Source organism: Eptesicus fuscus, chromosome 1, assembly GCF_027574615.1.
Source record: "Eptesicus fuscus isolate TK198812 chromosome 1, DD_ASM_mEF_20220401, whole genome shotgun sequence".
Classification (NCBI taxonomy): Eukaryota; Metazoa; Chordata; class Mammalia; order Chiroptera; family Vespertilionidae; genus Eptesicus; species Eptesicus fuscus.
In genome coordinates this window covers 51,111,560-51,131,062 of record NC_072473.1, presented here as the reverse complement: position 1 = coordinate 51,131,062, position 19,503 = coordinate 51,111,560, and the positions used below count along the sequence as shown (strand labels likewise).

At 38.6% G+C, this 19,503-nt stretch overlaps 2 pseudogenes; one reads left to right on the top strand and one right to left on the bottom strand.

Moving 5' to 3' along the window:
* The first annotated feature begins 6,350 nt into the window (after window positions 1-6,350).
* Window positions 6,351-7,036, top strand: LOC103299098 (protein PBDC1-like; annotated as a pseudogene).
* Window positions 7,037-10,988: 3,952 nt separating this feature from the next.
* LOC103299119 (dnaJ homolog subfamily C member 9-like) lies at window positions 10,989-12,957 on the bottom strand (annotated as a pseudogene).
* Between the last annotated feature and the right edge of the window lie 6,546 nt (window positions 12,958-19,503).

Below are 19,503 nucleotides of genomic sequence, written 5' to 3'. Positions count from 1 at the left end.
ACGGAGGCAGCTCCCCTTCAGGAATTTGAGAGTGTGCAAAGCCCTAGCCGGTTTGGCTCAGTAGAGAGAGCACACACAGGATGCAGTTCCACTTCAGGGAATTTGGCACGCTGGACACAGCGCATTCACACTAAGAGCCAGTGACCCCAATTGTTGGTGCATGCACACACAGGGACCCTGATTCTCAACGAGAAACCGCACGAGGCAACAGAGACTCTGACACTTGATTATTGGTGCAGACACAGGGAAACTCTGACTCCTGGCACATGCTAAGGATCTCATTTTTGGCACATACCAACAGTGTGGTGCAGACAGGGCCCCTGATTCTAAGTGTGCACATGAGACCACACGGAACACTGGGGACACTGACCCTGGGCAAGCCTGGTTCCCACCAACCAACGGCAGCCACATGTCCTAGTGTCAGAGCACTTCAGTGAAACTCGGGTGGAGCGAAGTCCCCACAGCACATGGCCCAGGTCCACGCAAACTGAAGCTTGAGCTTTCTGGTGATAGTCAGAATGGGGAGACGAAATAACTCACAGAGGAAAGAAAATGAGGAGTCACCAAGAAAGGAAATTAGTGAAACTGAAGCTTGCAACATGACCGAAAAAGAGTTCAGAGTAATGGTCATGGAATTTATATATCGGATGGATGAGAAAATCAACAACTTATGCAAGAATCAGGAAGAAATGGAAAGTGATATAGCTACAATCAAAAACACCATGGAGCCGAAACCGGTTTGGCTCAGTGGATAGAGCATCAGCCTTGGGACTGAAAGGACCCAGGTTTGATTCCGGTCAAGGGCATGTACCTTGGTTGCGGGCACATCCCCAGTAGGGGTTGTGCAAGAGGCAGCTGATCGATGCTCCTCTATCATCGATGGTTCTAACGCTCTATCCCTCTCCCTTCCTCTCTGTAAAAAATCAATAAAATATATTTAAAAAAAAAAAACACCATGGAAAGTTTCAACAGTAGACTAGAAGAAGCAGAGGACTGAATTAGTGAGTTAGAAGATCAGGTACAGAAACAAGCTCAATCTGAACAGCAATTGGAGAAAAAAAAATTAAAAAGCAGGAGGAAAGCCTAAGGGAGCTTCAGGACAACATGAAACGAAGTAACATGCGTATAATAGGGCTTCCAGAAGGACAAGAAGAGCAGCAGGGATTAGAAAATCTATTTGAAGAAATAATGACAGAAAACTTCCCAGATATGGGAAAGATAAATGTTACACAAGTACAGAGAGTGCCAAGCAGGATTAACCCCAAAAGACCCACACCAAGACATGTCATAATTTCAATGGCAAATATAAATGATAAAGAGAGAATCTTAAAGGCGGCAAGTGAGAGACAGAGAGTTACCTACAAAGGAACACCCATCAGATTGTCAAATGATTACTCAACAGAAACACAACAAGCTAGAAGAGAATGGAAGGAGGTATACAAAGTGCTGCAAAGCAAAGGACTGAATCCAAGAATACTATATCCAGTCAGGCTATCAATCAAAATTGAAGGGGAAATCAGGTCCTTCGAAGACAAAAAAAAAAGGCTCAGGGAGTTTATCACCACCAAACCAGCAATGCAAGAAATGCTAAAGGAAATACTGTAAAAAGAAGAAATAAACAGGTAAGAAGGAATACAGACACAAAAATAGATATGACTACAAACAAATACCTTTCAGTAATAACTTTAAATGTAAACGGACTAAATGCTCCAATCAAAAGACATCGAGTGGCTGAATGGATAAAAAAACATGACCCATATATATGCTGTCTACAAGAGACCCACCTCAGAACAAGAGACTCACACAGATTGAAAGTGAAGGGATGGAAAAATATCTTTTAGGCAAATGGAAATAAAAAAAAAACTGGGATAGCAATACTTATATCTGACAAAATAGATCTCAAAGTAAATGCCATAACAAGAGATAAGGAAGGCCACTTCATAATACTAAAGGGAGAAATCCAACAAGAAGAAATCATTCTGGTAAACATATACGCACCCAATATAGGAGCACCCAACTACATAAAAAAAACTCCTGGAGGATTTCAAGGGAGAGATTAATAGCAATACAATCATAGTAGGAGACTTTAATACCCCACTGTCACCATTGGACAAATCGTCTACACAAAAAATCAGCAAAGAAACATCAATCTTAAATGACTCACTAGACCAGATGGAATTAATTGACATCTTCAGAATATTTCACCCCAAAGCCACAGACTATACATTCTTCTCAAGTGCACAAGGGTCATTTTCAAAGATAGACCATATGCTGGGTCACAGGCAAATTCTCTTCAAATTCAAGAAGATAGAAATTATATCAAGCATCTTCTCAGATCACAGTGGCATAAAAGTGGAAATCAACTACAATAAATACAATCCAAAGAAATCAAACACATGGAGACTAAACAGCATGCTATTAAACAAGGACTGGGTCACCAGAGAGATCAAGGAAGAAATAAAAAAACATCATGGCAACAAATGACAATGAAAACACAACAATCCAAAATCTATGGGACACAGCGAAAGCAGTCTTGAGAGGGAAGTTTATAGCTCTACAAGCCTATTGCAAAAAACAAGAAACAATGGTAATAAATTACCTAATCCTACAACTCAAAGAGTTAGAAAAAGAGCAACAAGAAAAGCCCACTGTAACCAGAAGGAAGGAAATAACAAAGATCAGAGTGGAGATAAATGACATAGAGACCAAAGAAACAATACAAAAGATCAACAAAACCAAGAGCTGGTTCTTTGAAAGGATAAACAGGATTGATGGACCTCTAGCCAGGCTCACCAAGAAGCAAAGAGAGAGGACCCAAATGAACAAAATCAGAAATGAAAGAGGTGAAATAACAACAGACCCCGCTGAGATACAAAGATTGTTACAAAATACTACGAACAACTCTATTCCAACAAACTGGACGACCTGGAGGTAATGGACATATTCCTAGAAATATATAACCTTCCAAAAATCAATCAGGAAGAATCTAAACAGCTCAATAGGCCAGTAACTATGTACGAAATTGAAGCAGTCATCAAAAAGCTTCCGGCAAACAAAAGCCCGGGGCCTGACGGCTTCACAGGAGAGTTTTACCAAACATTCAAGGAAGAACTAAAACCTATCCTCCTCAGACTATTCCAAAAAATTCAAGGGGAAGGAACACTTCCAAGCACCTTCTATGAAGCCAGCATCACCCTAATACCAAAACCAAATAAAGACAACACAATGAAAGAGAATTACAGGCCAATAGCCCTCATGAACATAGATGCCAAAATCCTCAACAAAATTCTAGCAAATTGGCACCAGCAGTACATGAGAAAAATCATACACCATGACCAAGTAGGATTTATCCCAGGAATGCAAGGATGGTACAATATCCGCAAATCAATAAACGTGATACATCACATAAACAAATTGAGAGATAAAAATCACATAGTCATATCAATTGATGCAGAAAAAGCATTTGACAAAATCCAACACCCTTTCTTGATAAAAACTCTCAACAAGGTGGGAATAGAAGGCTCATACAGCAACATAATAAAAGCGATATATGATAAACCCACAGCAAACATAATACTCAATGGACAAAAACTAAAAACATTTCCTGTAAGAACAGGAACACGACAGGGATGCCCACTCTCACCACTCCTGTTTGACTTAGTACTGGCAGTATTAGCCATTGCAATTAGACAAGAAGAAGAAATAAAAGGCATCCAAATTGGAAAAGAACAAATAAAGCAGTCTTTATTTGCAGACAACATAATATTTTACATAAAAAATCCGAAAGACTCTTTCAAAAAACTAATAGACTTAATAAATGAATTCGGCAATGTAGCAGGCTACAAAATTAACACCAAGAAATCTATGGCCTTTCTATACACCAATAGTGAAATTACAGACAAGGAGACTAAAAAGGCAATCCCATTTACCATCACACCACAAAAATTAAGATACCTAGGAATAAACTTAACTAAGGAGGTAAAAGGTCTTTTATTAAGTTTGGAAAACTACAGGACACATGGAAAACTACAGGACACTGAAAAAAAAAGATAGAGGAAGACGTAAACAGATGGAAGAACATACCATGTTCATGGATTGGTATAATCAACATCATTAAAATGTCCATACTACCCAAAGCAATCTATAGATTCAATGCACTCCCCATTAAAATACCAATGGCATATTTCACAGACCTTGAAAGAACTCTCCAAAAATTCATCTGGAATAAAAAAAGACCCCGAATAGCCACAGCGATCCTGAGAAAGAAGAATAAAGTAGGAGGGATCTCAATACCAGATTTCAAGCTGTATTACAAAGCCACTATTCTCAAAACAGCCTGGTACTGTCACAAGAACAGACATATAGACCAATGGAACAGAATAGAGAATCCAGATATTGACCCAAACCACTATGCTCAATTAATATTTCACAAAGGAGGCATGAACATACAATGGAATAAAGACAGTCTCTTCAATAAATGGTGTTGGGTAAATTGCACAGATACATGCAAAAAAATGAAGCTAGGTCACCAACTTACACCATACACAAAAATAAACTCAAAATGGATACAGGACTTAAACATAAGATAGGAAACCATAAAAATACTAGAGGAATCCACAGGCAGCAAAATCTCAGACATATGCCAAAAGAACTTCTTCACCGATACTGCCCCTAGGGCAATGGAAGCTAAAGAGAAAATAAACAAATGGGACTACATCAAAATAAAAAGCTTTTTTACAGCAAAGAAACTATCAACAAAACAACAAGAAAGCTCACTGTATGGGAGAACATATTTGAAAATGGTATCACTGATAAAGGTTTAATCTCCAACATCTACAGGCAGCTTATACAACTTAACAAAAGGAAGATAAATGATCCAATAAAAAATGGTCAACGTACCTAAATAGAATATTTTCAAAAGAAGACAGAAGGAAGGCCAAGAGACACATGAAAACATGCTCAAAGTCACTAATTATCCGAGAGATGTAAATCAAAACAACAATGCAGTACCATCTCACACCTGGCAGAATGGCTATCATCAACAAACGACAAGTGTTGGCGTGGATGCGGAGAAAAAGGAACCCTCATGCACTGCTGGTGGGAATGCAGACTGGTGCAGCCACTGTGGAGAACATTATGGAGTTTCCTCAAAAAACTGAAAATGGAACTCCCATTTGACCCAGTAATCCCACTCCTAGGAATATGTCCTAAGAAACTGGGAACACCAATAAGAAAGGATATATGCACCCCTATGTTCATAGCAGCACAATTCACCATAGCTAAGATCTGGAAACAGCCTAGGTGCCCATCAGCAGATGACTGGATCAGAAAACTATGGTACATCTACACAATGGAATAGTATGCTGCCATAAAAAAGGAAGGAATTCCTACCATTTGCAGCAACCTGGATGGAATTGGAGAACATTATGCTGAGTGAAATAAGCCAGTCAATGAAAGAAAAATGCCACATGATCTCACTCATTTAGGGATAATAAAGAACATTATAAACTGTTGAACAATAAGATAGATACAGAGGCAGTAAAGCATCAAACAGTTTGTCAAATTACAGCAGGAAGGTTAGGGAGAGATGGGGAAGATAAGAGATCAACCAAAGGACTTGTATGCATGCATATAAACATAACCAATGGATGCAAAACTCTGGGGGGTGAGGGCATATATGGGAGTGGGGGGGGCAATGGTAAGATATGTACACATATAATACCTTAATTTAATAAATTGAAAAAAAAAAAGAAGCAAAAAACACTCAGCTGGAAAAGCAAAAAGAAAAACGAATCCAAAAATATAAAGATAGTGTAAGAAGCCTCTGGGACAACTTCAAGCGTACCAACATCAGAATAATGGGGGTGCCAGAAGAAGAGAGACAGCAAGATACTGAAAACCTATTTGAAGAAATAATGACAGAAAACGTGCCCCACCTGGTGAAAGAAATAGACTTACAAGTCCAGGAAGAGCACAGAACCCCAAACAAAAGGAATCCAAAGAGGACCACACCAAGACACATCATAATTAAAATGCCAAGAGTAAAAGACAAAGAGAGAATATTAAAAGCAACTAGAGAAAAACAGTTAGTTACCTACAAGGGAGCACCCATACGATTGTCAGCTGATTTCTCAACAGAAACTATGCAGGCCAGACAGGAGTGGCAAGAAACATTCAAAGTGATGAATAGCAAGAACCTACAACCAAGATTACTCTACCCAGCAAAGCTATCATTCAGAATTGAAGGTCAGATAAAGAGCTTCACAGATAAGAAAAAGCTAAAGGAGATTCTTGCCTGGCCCTCCCTTCCCAGCGGACAACGGAAAGAGCTCACATAAAGTCATTTCTGGGAAGTGGAGCGGGGCTTTTTTAGCTGCAAAATGGAGGCGACTGGTGGAACTGAAAAGCCGGTTTCCGGGGAACTGGTATCAGTGGCCCCTGCTCTTTCTCTCCCAGCTGAGTCTTATGGCAACTACCCTGATATTGAAATGGCATGGGCCATGAGAGCAATGCATCATGCTGAAGTCTACTACAAGCTGATTTCATCAGTTGACCCACAGTTCCTGAAACTTACCAAAGTGGATGACCAAATCTATTCTGAATTTTGGAAGAATTTTGAGAAAATCAGGATAGATATATTGGATCCAGAAGAACTTAAATCAGTATCAGCTAAAGAGAAGTGGAGGCCATTTTGTTTGAAGTTTGATGGGGTTATAGAAGAGTTCAACTATGGTACTTTGCTGCGACTGGATTGTTCTCAAGGCTACACTGAGGAAAACACTCCTTGCTCCCAGGATACAATTTTTTGCCATTTAAATTGCTCGTAACCGCGAAGGCCATAACAAAGTAGTTTACACCAGTGTTCAAGACAAAGAAGAGAAAGGAGCAAATAGAGGAGAAAAAGAGAAAACCAGCAAAGGAGGAGAAAAAGAAAATGAAGCCAACAAAGGAATCAACAAACATGGTTAAACATCTATGTAAGGTAGAAAGGGAAAAACACTCTAGAAACTGTGACTCAAGTGAGTCTACAAGTACCATGATGTTAATTATACAGATCCTGTGGTTAAATGTATGTTCTTGTTCAATTGAAGGAAATGTAGAAGGACATTTTTTAAGCCTAATTATCAGGAGCTGCTCTGGTTGTTGTGTTGTATGAACTGGGTTAAAGACTATTTGTGGGGTCATAGTTGATTGTTTCTTGGTACATTTTTTCTTGGTTCTTCACTGGTCAAGTAAGAAATTTTGTAAATAAATTTATTTTGGTTCTTAAAAAAAAAAAAAAAAAGAAAAAGCTAAAGGAGTTCATCACCACCAAACCAGTATTCTATGAAATGCTGAAAGGTATTCTCTAAGAAGAGGAAGAAGAAGAAAAAGGTAAAGATAAAAATTATGAACAATAAATACATATCTATCAACAAGTGAATCTAAAAACCAAGTGAATTAAAAATCTGATGTACAGAATAAACTGGTGAATATAATAGAACCAGGGGCATAGAAAAGGAGTGGACTGAAAATTCTCAGGGGGAAAGGGTGTGGGGGGTTTGGGAAGAGACTGCACAAAAATCGTACACCTATGGATGAGGACAGTAGGGGGTTGGTAAGGGTAGAGGGTGGGGTGGAAACCAGGTGGAGGGGATCTATGGGGGGAAAAAAGAGGAACAATTGTAATAATCTGAACAATAAAGATTTATTTAATTAAAAAATAAAAATAAATCATGGTAAACAGAGCTGAATGCAGTTCAGAGAAAAAGGCAAAAAGAGAGGTCCACTTGCATCTGTAAGCCTCAGTGAAAAGCCAAATGAGTGTTAATGAATAATTTTAAAGGTAAAATTATGACTGTTATACAAATATAAAATTAACACATACCACAGAATTTTTACCTCAATTAATGAGGGAAGCAGTAAGATGTTACAGCCAGTTCAAAGGAGAATTCAATGAATACAGATTCCCATAGTCAATTAGGAATGTTGGAATGAATTTTCAAAAAGATGTAAAACTGGTCAATAATTACCAGAAAATAAATAACCAATTATATTACACTAGACAAAATTTATTTGCATTTTTATGGATAAGAATCTTTTGCATTACTCTTGGTTTTCTATAATTTATAGAATTGTTAAATAGCTCAAAATCAATGAAAGGCACATAACACAGAAGAGTGCACAAGTCAGGACACCCAATAATCTTTTTTGTCCATTCAGTCTTTCACAAATTTCCTTGACACTAGAAAGAACTGTTGCAATCAGACTGCTTTAAGGTCAGCAGGCTCCATACCCTTGGAGCCCTGGCCATGAGGTAACCAGGGAGATGGCCTAAAGAAGGTGTTGGAAATATAACTTGACACTTAAAAAAGAATTCGCAATGCCTAAGATGGATTAAAGAAACCAAGGTGGCTTGTGTGCCAAATAACTATATATATATAAAAGGCTAAGTGACTGTCTGACCATCTGGCTGGTAGCTATGACATACAATGACTACCAGGGGGCAGACGCTCTGACTGGTAGCTATGATGTGCACTGACCACCAGGGGGCAGATGCTCAATGCAGGAGCTGTCGAGCTGCGGTGACTTGGCAGTGGCGGTTCTCGGGTGATGCACCCCGGAACCAGAGAGGGGGGAGCCCTATTCTGGGGTGCGTCACCCGAGAACCACCCTCTCACAATCCAGGATCCCTCAGGGGATGTCAGAGAACTGGTTTCAGCCCGATCCCCACAAGCCACGCCAAGGGAGACCCACCTGCTCACTCCACAGATGCCCTTTAAACCACAGTGCCACCCCAAGTGCAGCCAGCTGAGGAGGAACCACAGGAGGTTGGCTCTAGGGTGTGTCTGGCCATCTTGCCCAATCCCGCCCCGCTGGTCACCTTCTAATTAATTTCCTTTCAATGTGCACGAATCCATGCACCAGAGCACTAGTACTTTAATAAAATAAAATAAATTGCTCAATACTCACATCAAAAAAGAAAAAGTAAAGAGGAGAGAATGAAGGATGGCAGGAAGGAAGGTAGGAGCCAAGGAGGTTTTTCTAAGGCCTCAGGAGCTAGGAAGTCTGACAAATGGAGAGATCTCCCTTTGAGACTGAAAGGAGCTGGTGATGGCCTAAGCGGGTATGTGTAAAGAAAAACACAGGTCTCCCTTTGCTACTCTATCTTGCAAGCCCAACTCAGGACATCTGGTTGAAATACAACACCTTGATTCTTGCCTGGCTACAAAGTACAAGTAAATATAATCCCATGAGTAGGTCCACTGGGAAACTTCAGGAACATGGGGAGAACTGTGAAGAATTCTGCCAATTTTTCTAGCACTTAACATATTGTGTAACTGATTTTCTATTCAGTGCCTGTACACTTTTGGTTTTTATGTGTGTCTGAAAAGTAGTAGAGATCCAGAAATAAAAAGCAAGCCAGTGTCTTTTTTTTTGGGGGGGGGGGATTTTTTGTTATTGTATCAAAGTGTTCTAATGCTATCATATGAAGACAGATGTTTCAAAAAACCTGCATTAAATTATATTTTAATACAATTAAAGAGTATATTTTAACCTGTTCATAATCACAAACTGAAAAAATGTCCTGTGTTTACCTCAGATAAATTAATATGTATGCTCAGTAACAGGCTTGTTTTATGCATATGGTATTGAATATATTAATCTACAAATCAAAGATTTTTAAGTTGAACAGTCGCTAAACATTAATATAGTCTAATGAATACATACCAATTCAACTAAATATAAGTAAAAATCTCTCTACTATTCTCACAAATCTATACCATGAGTGCATGAAAACAAACCACTGAATCAAGGTGGCTTGCCTTTCAAAGTTAGAGTTAAGAGTCAGAAGGGGCCTCTAAGAAGTCATTTACCCAAACTCCCTCACCTTTTAATAAATAAGAAAATAAGTTTGGACAAGCTCTGTGACCTGCCTAAGAGCATTCAGCAGTTACAGGCAGGACTACAATACCTGTTTATGCTACTTAAGCTGAGCTATCTACTACAATGCTGATTAGCACTACTTTTCTCCTCTCTATCATAAACACCATTCATATTTTTTCTAGATCATATTTTAAATGATCACTGGGATATTTTGCTTAAAAAACCCAGTGATCATTTAAAACTTAGTCATTTTTTAAATCATGTATCCTATATTATAAAAACCTAATATGCAAATCAACTGAACAGTGGAATGACCTGTGGAACAACCAGTTGCTATGATGTGCACTGGCCACCAGGGGGCAGACGCTCAATGTAGGAGCTGCCCCCAGTTCTAGCCGGGGCCGGCGAGCAGGTGGTGCCAGGCCGGCCAAGGCAAGTGCCAGCGGTGGCCCCACGATTGCCCCACCAGCCGCCCCACAGATCGGCCCTGATCGCCAGCCAGGCCTAGGGACCCTACCTGTGTATGAATTTCATGCACTGGGCCTCTAGTAAATCTTATAGAGATGTTTGAAGTAATGTGAACACCTGTTTCTCCTATACTTTAAGCAAAGAGTACAAAACCTCGTTGAGTAAAACAAAAAGAAGAGAGGGTCTATTCAAGAATATTAAGATTGAAAGCAAACTGTCAAGTATTTGGAAGACAGATGTCCAGCAAGTGTTCTGAAGGCATTCTAGCTAGGTAGAGTTCCTGTTCTAATAATCATGCACATCATTCTGAATATTCTGCAGCTTACTTCTGTGTGGCAAAATGAAAATTGGTAAAGGAAGTATGGACAGACCAGCATTCTAGGTAGAGTTCCTTGTACAGGAGATCCACATAATCAAGTGCTGTCAGAAGTATACCAACCTCCCCCTCTTTCCTCAATGACCACCACCAAATTCCTCCATAGGAGGACTTCATAAAATGTCAAGGGATTTCTATGATATACAAAGATCAGGTTGATAGATTCTGGTTTACATAGTCAATCTGAATAATTTAGGTGGGAAAGGCAACTGTTCTCAAGAGTTGGATTTACTGTTTTCTTCAAATTTTCACTGTACCTTTCGTACAGTGATACAAATTAACACCTAAGTATTTTTGAAGAGAAAATTCCATTAGTTCTTGTTTTCTTTGAGAGCTGTTTTTTTCTCCCTCCTTGTTTGGAAGGTTTGCCATACTTAGCTTTTATTTGAGCCAGAAAATTGTCCATTTCCTTTTGTTGATCCTTTATAAAAATATTTTTATTGATTTTAGAGAGAGAAGAAGGAGAGGGAAGATGAGAGAGAGAGAGAGAGAGAGAGAGAGAGAGAGAGAGAGAGAGAGAGAGAGAGAGAGAGAGATCATGGATTATTTGCTTCCATACTCACCAAACCACAAATTGGGCATGTACCCTGTCTGTAATCAGACCTGAACACAATGCTAAACCCACTGAGAAATACCATCCAGAGCTTGCTGATCCTTTTGTTTGCACTGAATGACTGCCTTCAAGTTACCTACTCCTTTATCAAGTCCCAACTCCTTCTTGCTCATTTCTGCTTCTTTAGCCTCTTCCTGAGCCCTCCTTGTCTTTACATTCATCTTTTGCTTTGGTTCTTTGACCAGGGCATTATAGGTCAAAAAGTATCAATGGCTTACTGAATAATGGTTCTTATACCGGGTTCCTCTGTATATGCACTCACAGCACACATTCCAGGAAAGGATCCATGTCCCCTTGAAGTCCAGATAGGCCTGTTTAACATCAGCCAGTTCTTCCTCAGAACCTTTGTATGTCTTTGCTTGAATGTCTTCTAGAGATATCTTTTTAAAGAATGACTACTAATATCTCTCCCAGTCCCAATCTTGGTTGAGCACATCAGAATCCTAGTCCACTGTTCACTGCCCATCATATCTTGCTCTCTGCTCTTTGTCACTCAGAATGGAATAGACTTTCCCGAGGACCTGAATGTGGTTGGGGGCATCCTCCACATACTCTGTCTGGATGCTCTTGCAGGGACACCTTGTGGTAGCCGCATAGAACCTTGCCATCAGGGGACTCTTCCCTGAAAGCCCAACACTCAGTAAAGGTAGGTGTTGTAGAACACTTCCTTCCACAGCTCCATCAGCCCCTTGGCGAGCAGAGGTGTAGAGGAGGTGGCAGCCTCCACAGAAAACAACAGGTCCCAGCGATACTGGATAGATCTCCTGCCGGTGTCTTTCCATTGGCAGTTTTCTCCATTCTTAGGCAGTACTCATCAGTTTGCCTTTTTTCTCCTCCCTTCATAATCAACTTGGAGATACCTGGCATCCTGATATCTCTTATCTAGTACAAAAGAGCAACATGCAGTGTGGCTCAGTGGTTGAGCGTTGACCTATGAACCAGGAGGTCACGGTTTTTTATTTCGGTCAGGGTACACGCCTGGGTTGCGGGCTTGATCCCCAGCAGATCAATGATTTTCTGTCATCATTGATGTTTCTATCTCCCTCATCCTTCCTCTCTGAAATCAATAAAAAATATATTTAAAAAAAAGAGAAACATGCGGCATGGAATAACTTGAATGTTTTTGTAGTTGTCCCTTTCCCCTCCCCACTCTCCAGCAACCCATATGATTAAGCAGCTGGAAAAGGTATGAAACAGACAACATATACACAAAAAAATAGCGGGGGGGGGGGGCGGGGGGAGCACTGGACTAGGGTTAAGGAGCCACCCAGATTTAAACCCAGATCTAAGATTTCTTCTGGTTCTTGGATGATTTGATTTAGCACATTCAATCACACTGGTACTAAAGAACAATAGTCATTTTATACTTATTAAAGTAGCAAATATTATCAAACACAATGCTGGTTTGGCTTTGAGGAAAAGGATAGAGAAACTATCCTCATACTGTTACTGCAGCAAGATAAATTAGGACAATTCTTTTGAAGGGAAATTTGGCAATATATATCAGAAATCATAAAACATATTCATGCTTTTCCACATAGTAATTCCACTCCTGGAAATTTATCATTAAGATAATTATTCAAAGGAAGGGAAAAACTATATATACAAATACATTGTACATGCCATTACGCATAACCTCAAAAAATGTTATTAGCCAAAAGTAGCTAGAGTAGTTAAGTGAATTAAGACACATAGATTGAATAGAATATTATGTAGACAATAAAAATCATAATTCTGAGAACTGCAATAAACTTAGAAAAGCCTAAACTCAATAAATTAAGAGGTTAAAGGGCAAAAACAGAACACACAATTGTATAGACATTTTCATTGTAACTCTGTAAAAACATATCACCAGAAAGAATTGTGTTGGGATTACAAATAAAAATGATTTTGTTTTTTTCCTTTTATGAAATACACTTTCTAAAATAAGTTAAAGATAAATTTAAAGTGATAAATAAATAAAACAAGTGCTGGCCCAACACCAAGGAGGCTAATATGAGAGTATCTTCTCTCCCTGGGCTACCCTTTTAAATCTACTAGATCTTGCCATCTGCTTCTAATGCTGAAGGAGGGAAAAAGAGAAAAAAAGGGTATTGCTAAAGGAGATGTACCCAAGAAAACCTGCCTGTGAAAATCAGAAGACATGTTGCTGCTGAATGCCTCTGCTTACTATGCTAAAGAAGTTGAGCATTCCAAAGGACTAGGTTCCCTTCCTTGCCTTTATATAAATTTACCTAACAATAGAAAACATTTATTTTCAGCAACTGTGAAAATAAGTACTTCTTTTTGAGAAGATATATTATTTATTTATTTAATGTTTATTTTAATAGATGTTAGAACAATAATAAACATTTAAAAATTATAACATTTATAATTCCATCACATGAACAGGTTTCCCTTTCTGAATGTTAACATCAATGAACATAAATAATGTTTAAATATTGCAATTATTGTATAATGCCATTTTGAATTCCATGTTTTTATAAGCACATTTTTATTCCCATAATCTTAATAGTTATCATTTTAATGACTGCATAATAGTCCCTACTGCTGATGGCTCATCATCTATTAAACCATGTCCCTAGTGTTTGTCATCCTAGGCCATTTCCAATTTTTTGCTAGCCTCCATTTCATTTTTATTAAAAGGAAAGAAGCTCTTTTGAGGAACATTGTCTAGATGATTAAGGTAAAAGACTTCCAACCCTTATCTGAAACCCTATACTTGACTTTTCAATATTCTAGACCAGGGATTGTCCATTAAGATGACTCTCTGAGAGAGGGCAGCCAGCATGCAGATTTGGGAGCATGCTGGCAGCTGGAATGAAACTGCTGCTGGGTTTTGCTCTGTTCGATTTCTAGCTACACAGGGGTAAGTCCCTCCTATGGAATAGATCAGAAGGAAATTATTAAACTTGTTTTCCTGAGTTGGGCGGTGGTTGGGAAGACCTAGGTTCATGTCCCAGCTTTGCTCTTACTAGCTGTATAATTGACACACCTGTCTTAAACTGATCCTCAACTCCCCATCTGTAAATGAGGAACTGGACTATTTATCCATTAGTCTGTTCTACAATCTTGTTGACTTCCTGCCTTAATCAATCCAAACATCATTCACTTCCGAAAGTCCCTGATCCACTTTAATATCCCTCACTCTCAGGAAATAATCTTGACTTCACCTTCTACTTTAATTGACAGACCCTATAGTTATCTTCCAGCATGATTTACTTCAACTTCCTCCCTTACCCAGTCTCTTCTCTTTCTCGCCTATGTCAGAGGAAAAAAATGTCTTACTCCCAGCTTTTAATCCCAACCCCTCCTACTTCTGTAAAGACTGTGCTCCATGAATTATATCCTGTCAACATGTTTAATTTCTCCCTCTCTTCTTCCTTCCTCTGTCTATAAACATACTCGATATTTCTCATTCTAAAAACCTTTCCTGATTCAGTAACTACTTTGAGATTCTGTTCTTCCCCTTCCTTTTGTCACCAAGCTAAAAGCTGGTCATCTGTACACATGTCTGTATTTTCACAAGGTCAACAATAACAGTCTGATGCTACTTATCCCCTTAAATTATTCTCCTCTTCTAATTACTTCTTCTGTTGGCTTTGCTGGGGCCTCTTCTCCCACTTTTAATAGTAGGTTATTCTGAAACATACTGTTAAGTGAGGAAGTAGGATATAAGATAACATGTGTTAAACTTAAAAGATGTATATGAAAAGCCTAGAAGGAAAAAATATTTCCAAATGAAAAAATGGTTGATTTAGGTAGTAAGATTTTTAATACACTTTAATTTAATATATTGGCATGACATCTATATATATAAAAGGCTAAGTGACCAACTGTACATCCAGCCAGCCATCCAACCAACTGCCTGGTTGGTACATATGATGCGCGCTGGCAATTTAAAAATAAATGTTGACTCGTGCATGCACAATACATATAAATTCTCGCTGGTGCCAATTGCACATGTATGTTTCAATCTGTCATTGTCGATCGTGAATTTGGTTGTTTTTGTTGCATTTAGTGGGAAAGCTCTCCTTCTCAGAGGGGATTTTTGACAATGTCTCAGTGTTGTGCTGCATGCTATGTGATCGGCCATAGTACAAATGAGTTTAAAGTACTGTAGTGTTTGGGGATGTTTCAAACAGTTGTCTCTTAAAACAAATATGAGATCAGAGGATCCTGCTTATAGTAATGGTTAGTAAAACTTGGAGATGGCAAGCTTGATAGCCGTTTTCATTTAGGAATGGATATTATTGAAATTCCCCGTGAAATGATTTGTAATGGATTTATTATTGAAACTACCTTTGGAAATAGTATATCTATAGATAATATTAAAAACATACCTAACATGCGATTCTTTGTCCTAAAAATGAGCACATTCATAGATGAAATGAAGAAATTTTGGATATACTTGATGGAGATTTTCACACCTATTTGAGTGATGATTCCATAGATTCAACGGTTGGTGCTGAAAAAAAATTTTTTCCCATCGAATTTCTTAATAGTATTACTCCTTGGGGAATGCTGTGTCATAAATTAAAATTGAAAGTAGGCAAAATGGGTGTAATAATCATGCTTCTAAGAAATCATAATAATAAATAGGGTCTTTGTAATGGTACTAGATTTATTATCAAAAGATTGTGACCTAACATAATCGAAGCTGAAGTATTAACAGGATCTGTGGAAGGAGAGGTTGTTCTGATTCCAAGAATTGATTTGTCCCCATCTGACACTGGCCTCCCATTTAAATTGATTCGACGACAGTTTCCCGTGATGCCAGCATTTGCGATGAGTATTAATGTCACAAGGACAAACTCTAGACAGAGTAGGAATATTCCTACCTGAACCCGTTTTCGGACATGGTCAGTTATATGTTGCTTTCTCTCAAGTTCAAAGAGCATGTGACATTAAAGTTAAAGTTGTAAATACTTCATCACCAGGGAAATTAGTCAAGCACTCTGAAAGTGTTTTTACTCTTAATGTGGTATACAGGAAGATATTAGAATAAGGTTAATCAATTTATCAGTCATTGTTTTTATCAATGTTTTTATATCATGTTTTTGTTGTTTTATATCATGTCTTTGTTTTTATATCGTGTTGTTATTTTTATTTATTAATCAATTTATATATTATTTTCATATACATCTTACTAATTATCTTTCATCTTTCTATTATAAAGAAAGGGCAAATAGTGATATTAAAATATTTATTCTAATTATTTTCCTTTCAATGTGCATGAATCCATGCACCGGGCCACTAGTAATTAATAATAATGCATACTTGAAACTTGCTAAGAGAATAAATATTAAGTGTTCTCACCATCAGAAAATGTAACTGTGAGGTGATGCATATGTTTATTAGCTTGATTGTGGTAATCATTTAACAATGTACACATATATTGAATCATCCTGTTGTTCACCTTAAATATATACTTTTATTTTTCAAAAACAATCTGTTAATAAATTAAATTTCATGTTGTGTTCTTACCACAATCAAATTTATAAAAAAGAAATGCAAGTTCTAAAGGGTAAAAAAAAACTTAATAAGAATAACTAATAATCATAGTAAGTAAACAATGGTATTGTTTAAAAACATTAGAAATAGTAATCACAATTGGGTTTTGCTATTTTACCCAACCTGACATTCTCTACCTTGTGATTGGAGTGCTTCAACCATCTATATATATAAAAGGCTAATATGCTAAGTGTTGAACCATGCTACCAGTCACTATGATACGCACTGACCACCAGGGGGCAGACGCTCAATGCAGGAGTTGCTGTGACATGCACTGGCCACTTACAGAGAAATGGCACTGCGGACCTGGCACCCATCAAGCAACACTTGGCGTCCCCCAAGTGGGACACAGGCTCCACCACCACCCTGGAGTGACACCCCACCAAATTGCAGCCAATGCTGCCCACAGCCCAGCCCAGCCTGGAAACAGTGGCTGTGGGTGCCGGGTAATGACATCACGTAGCAATGCCCGGCTTCCTCTCCCTAGAGACTAGCCTCCTTAGAGTTTCTTAAGTCTAGCAACATGACTTGCTTTATAGCCAGGTGGAAACATTTCACACTTTAACCAAATGTCTGTGAAGCATTTTCCTGTGCCTCATCTCATTTGATCCCCATTGAAGTCCTGGAGTAGGTAGATAGGAGACTCGGTGGAATCCTATTTTCTTTTCATTAGCCGGAAAACGGAGATTTAGAAACTTGACCTGATTGAAAAGAAGTAAGCAATGGTGGACCTTGAAAATGACTTCAGGTTTTCTCACTGTGCGGAATATAGTCAAACACTGCTGCAGTTAAATATTTTACCCTTTGTTCTCCCTGCGTGATCTACAATAATAATCTGTTTCATGTTGATATTTACTGCTGTGTTGCTGACAATTACCTGAAAGAGAAGTTGGGGTGCTTCACTGGGCTGGAAAAAGTTTAGCTACATCAAAAAGCAGGTCTAATTAAGCAAGTTTGTTCTATATCCATAAAAGTCTAAATTGACTTGCACATGCGTGATACATATAAGCTCTCATTGGCGCCAATTGCACGTGTCTGTTTCCATCTGTCATTGTCGATCGTGAATTTGGTTGACACTTCTATTATAGAGAAAGGGTAAATAGCGATATTAAAATATTTATTCTAATTAATTTCCTTTCAATGTGCACAAATTTGTGCACTGGGCCACTAGTTTACAATAATAAAAGTGTAATATGCCAATTAGACTGAACAGCCGAACAACCTTCTGGACGTTCTTCTGGATGACTTTCTGGATGAAGCTGGGGCTGTGAGGGCTGAGGCAGCTGCTACAGCTGCAAGGGCTGAGGCAAGCTTCTGCGGCTGCGAGGGCTGTGCCCCTTGCATGAATTATACACATCGGGCCTCTAGTATACATATAATGTGAATACTGGCATGGTCAGGCTTAAATATTTTTTAAAAAAGATTTTTAAAATTTATTTTTAGAGAGAGAGACAAACATCAATCTCCTGCCTCCTGCACGCCCCCTACTGGGGACCAAACCTCAACCTGGGAATATGCCCTGACCAGGAATCAAATTAGCAACCTTTCAGTGCACAGGGCGACGCCCAACCAACTGAGACACACCAGCCAGGGCTTAAATGTATTATCTTGTTATTTGTTTTCTATTTGTTCTATCTAGTTTTTGTCCCCACCTTTTTTTTATTGATAGATTTATTACTTTTTTTAATTTAATAAATCTTTATTGTTCAGATTATTACAATTGTTCCTCTTTTTTCACCCCATAGTTCCCCTCCACCAGGTTCCTACCCCACCCTCTGCCCTTACCTCCCCCCCCCACTGTCCTCATCCATAGTTGTACGCTTTTTGTCCAGTCTCTTTCCGCAACCCCTACTCCCCTTTTCCCCCCAAAATTGTCAGTCCACTCCCTTTCTATGCCCCTGATTCTATTATATTGACCAGTTTATTCTGTTCATCAGATTTTTTTATTCACTTGATTTTTAGATTCATTTGTTGATAGACATGTATTTGTTGTTCATAATTTTTATCTTTACCTTTTTCTTCTTCTTCCTCTTCTTAAAGGATACCTTTCAGCATTTCATATAACACTGGTTTGGTGGTGATGAACTCCTTTAGCATTTTCTTTTCTGTGAAGCTCTTTATCTGACCTTTAATTCTGAATGATAGCTTTGCTGGGTAGAGTAATCTTGGTTGTAGGTTCTTGCTATTCATCACTTTGAATATTTCTTGCCACTCCTGTCTGGCCTGCATAGTTTCTGTTGAGAAATCAGCTGACAATCGTATGGGTGCTCCCTTGTAGGTAACTAACTGTTTTTCTCTTGTTGCTTTTAATATTCTCTCTTTGTCTTTTGCTCTTGGCATTTTAATTATGATGTGTCTTGGTGTGATCTTCTTTGGATTCCTTTTGTTTGGGGTTCTGTGCTCTTCCTGGACTTGTAAGTCTATTTCTTTCACTGTGTGGGGCATGTTTTTGGTCGCTATTTCTTCAAATAGGTTTTCAGTATCTTGCTGTCTCTCTTCTTCTGGCACCCCCATTATTCTGATGTTGGTACGCTTGAAGTTGTCCCAGAGGCTTCTTACACTATCTTCAACTTTTTGGATTCTTTTTTCTTTTTGCTTTTCCGGTTGAGTGTTTTTTGCTTCTTTGTATTCTAAATCTTTGACTTGGTTCTTTCAATCCTCTAGT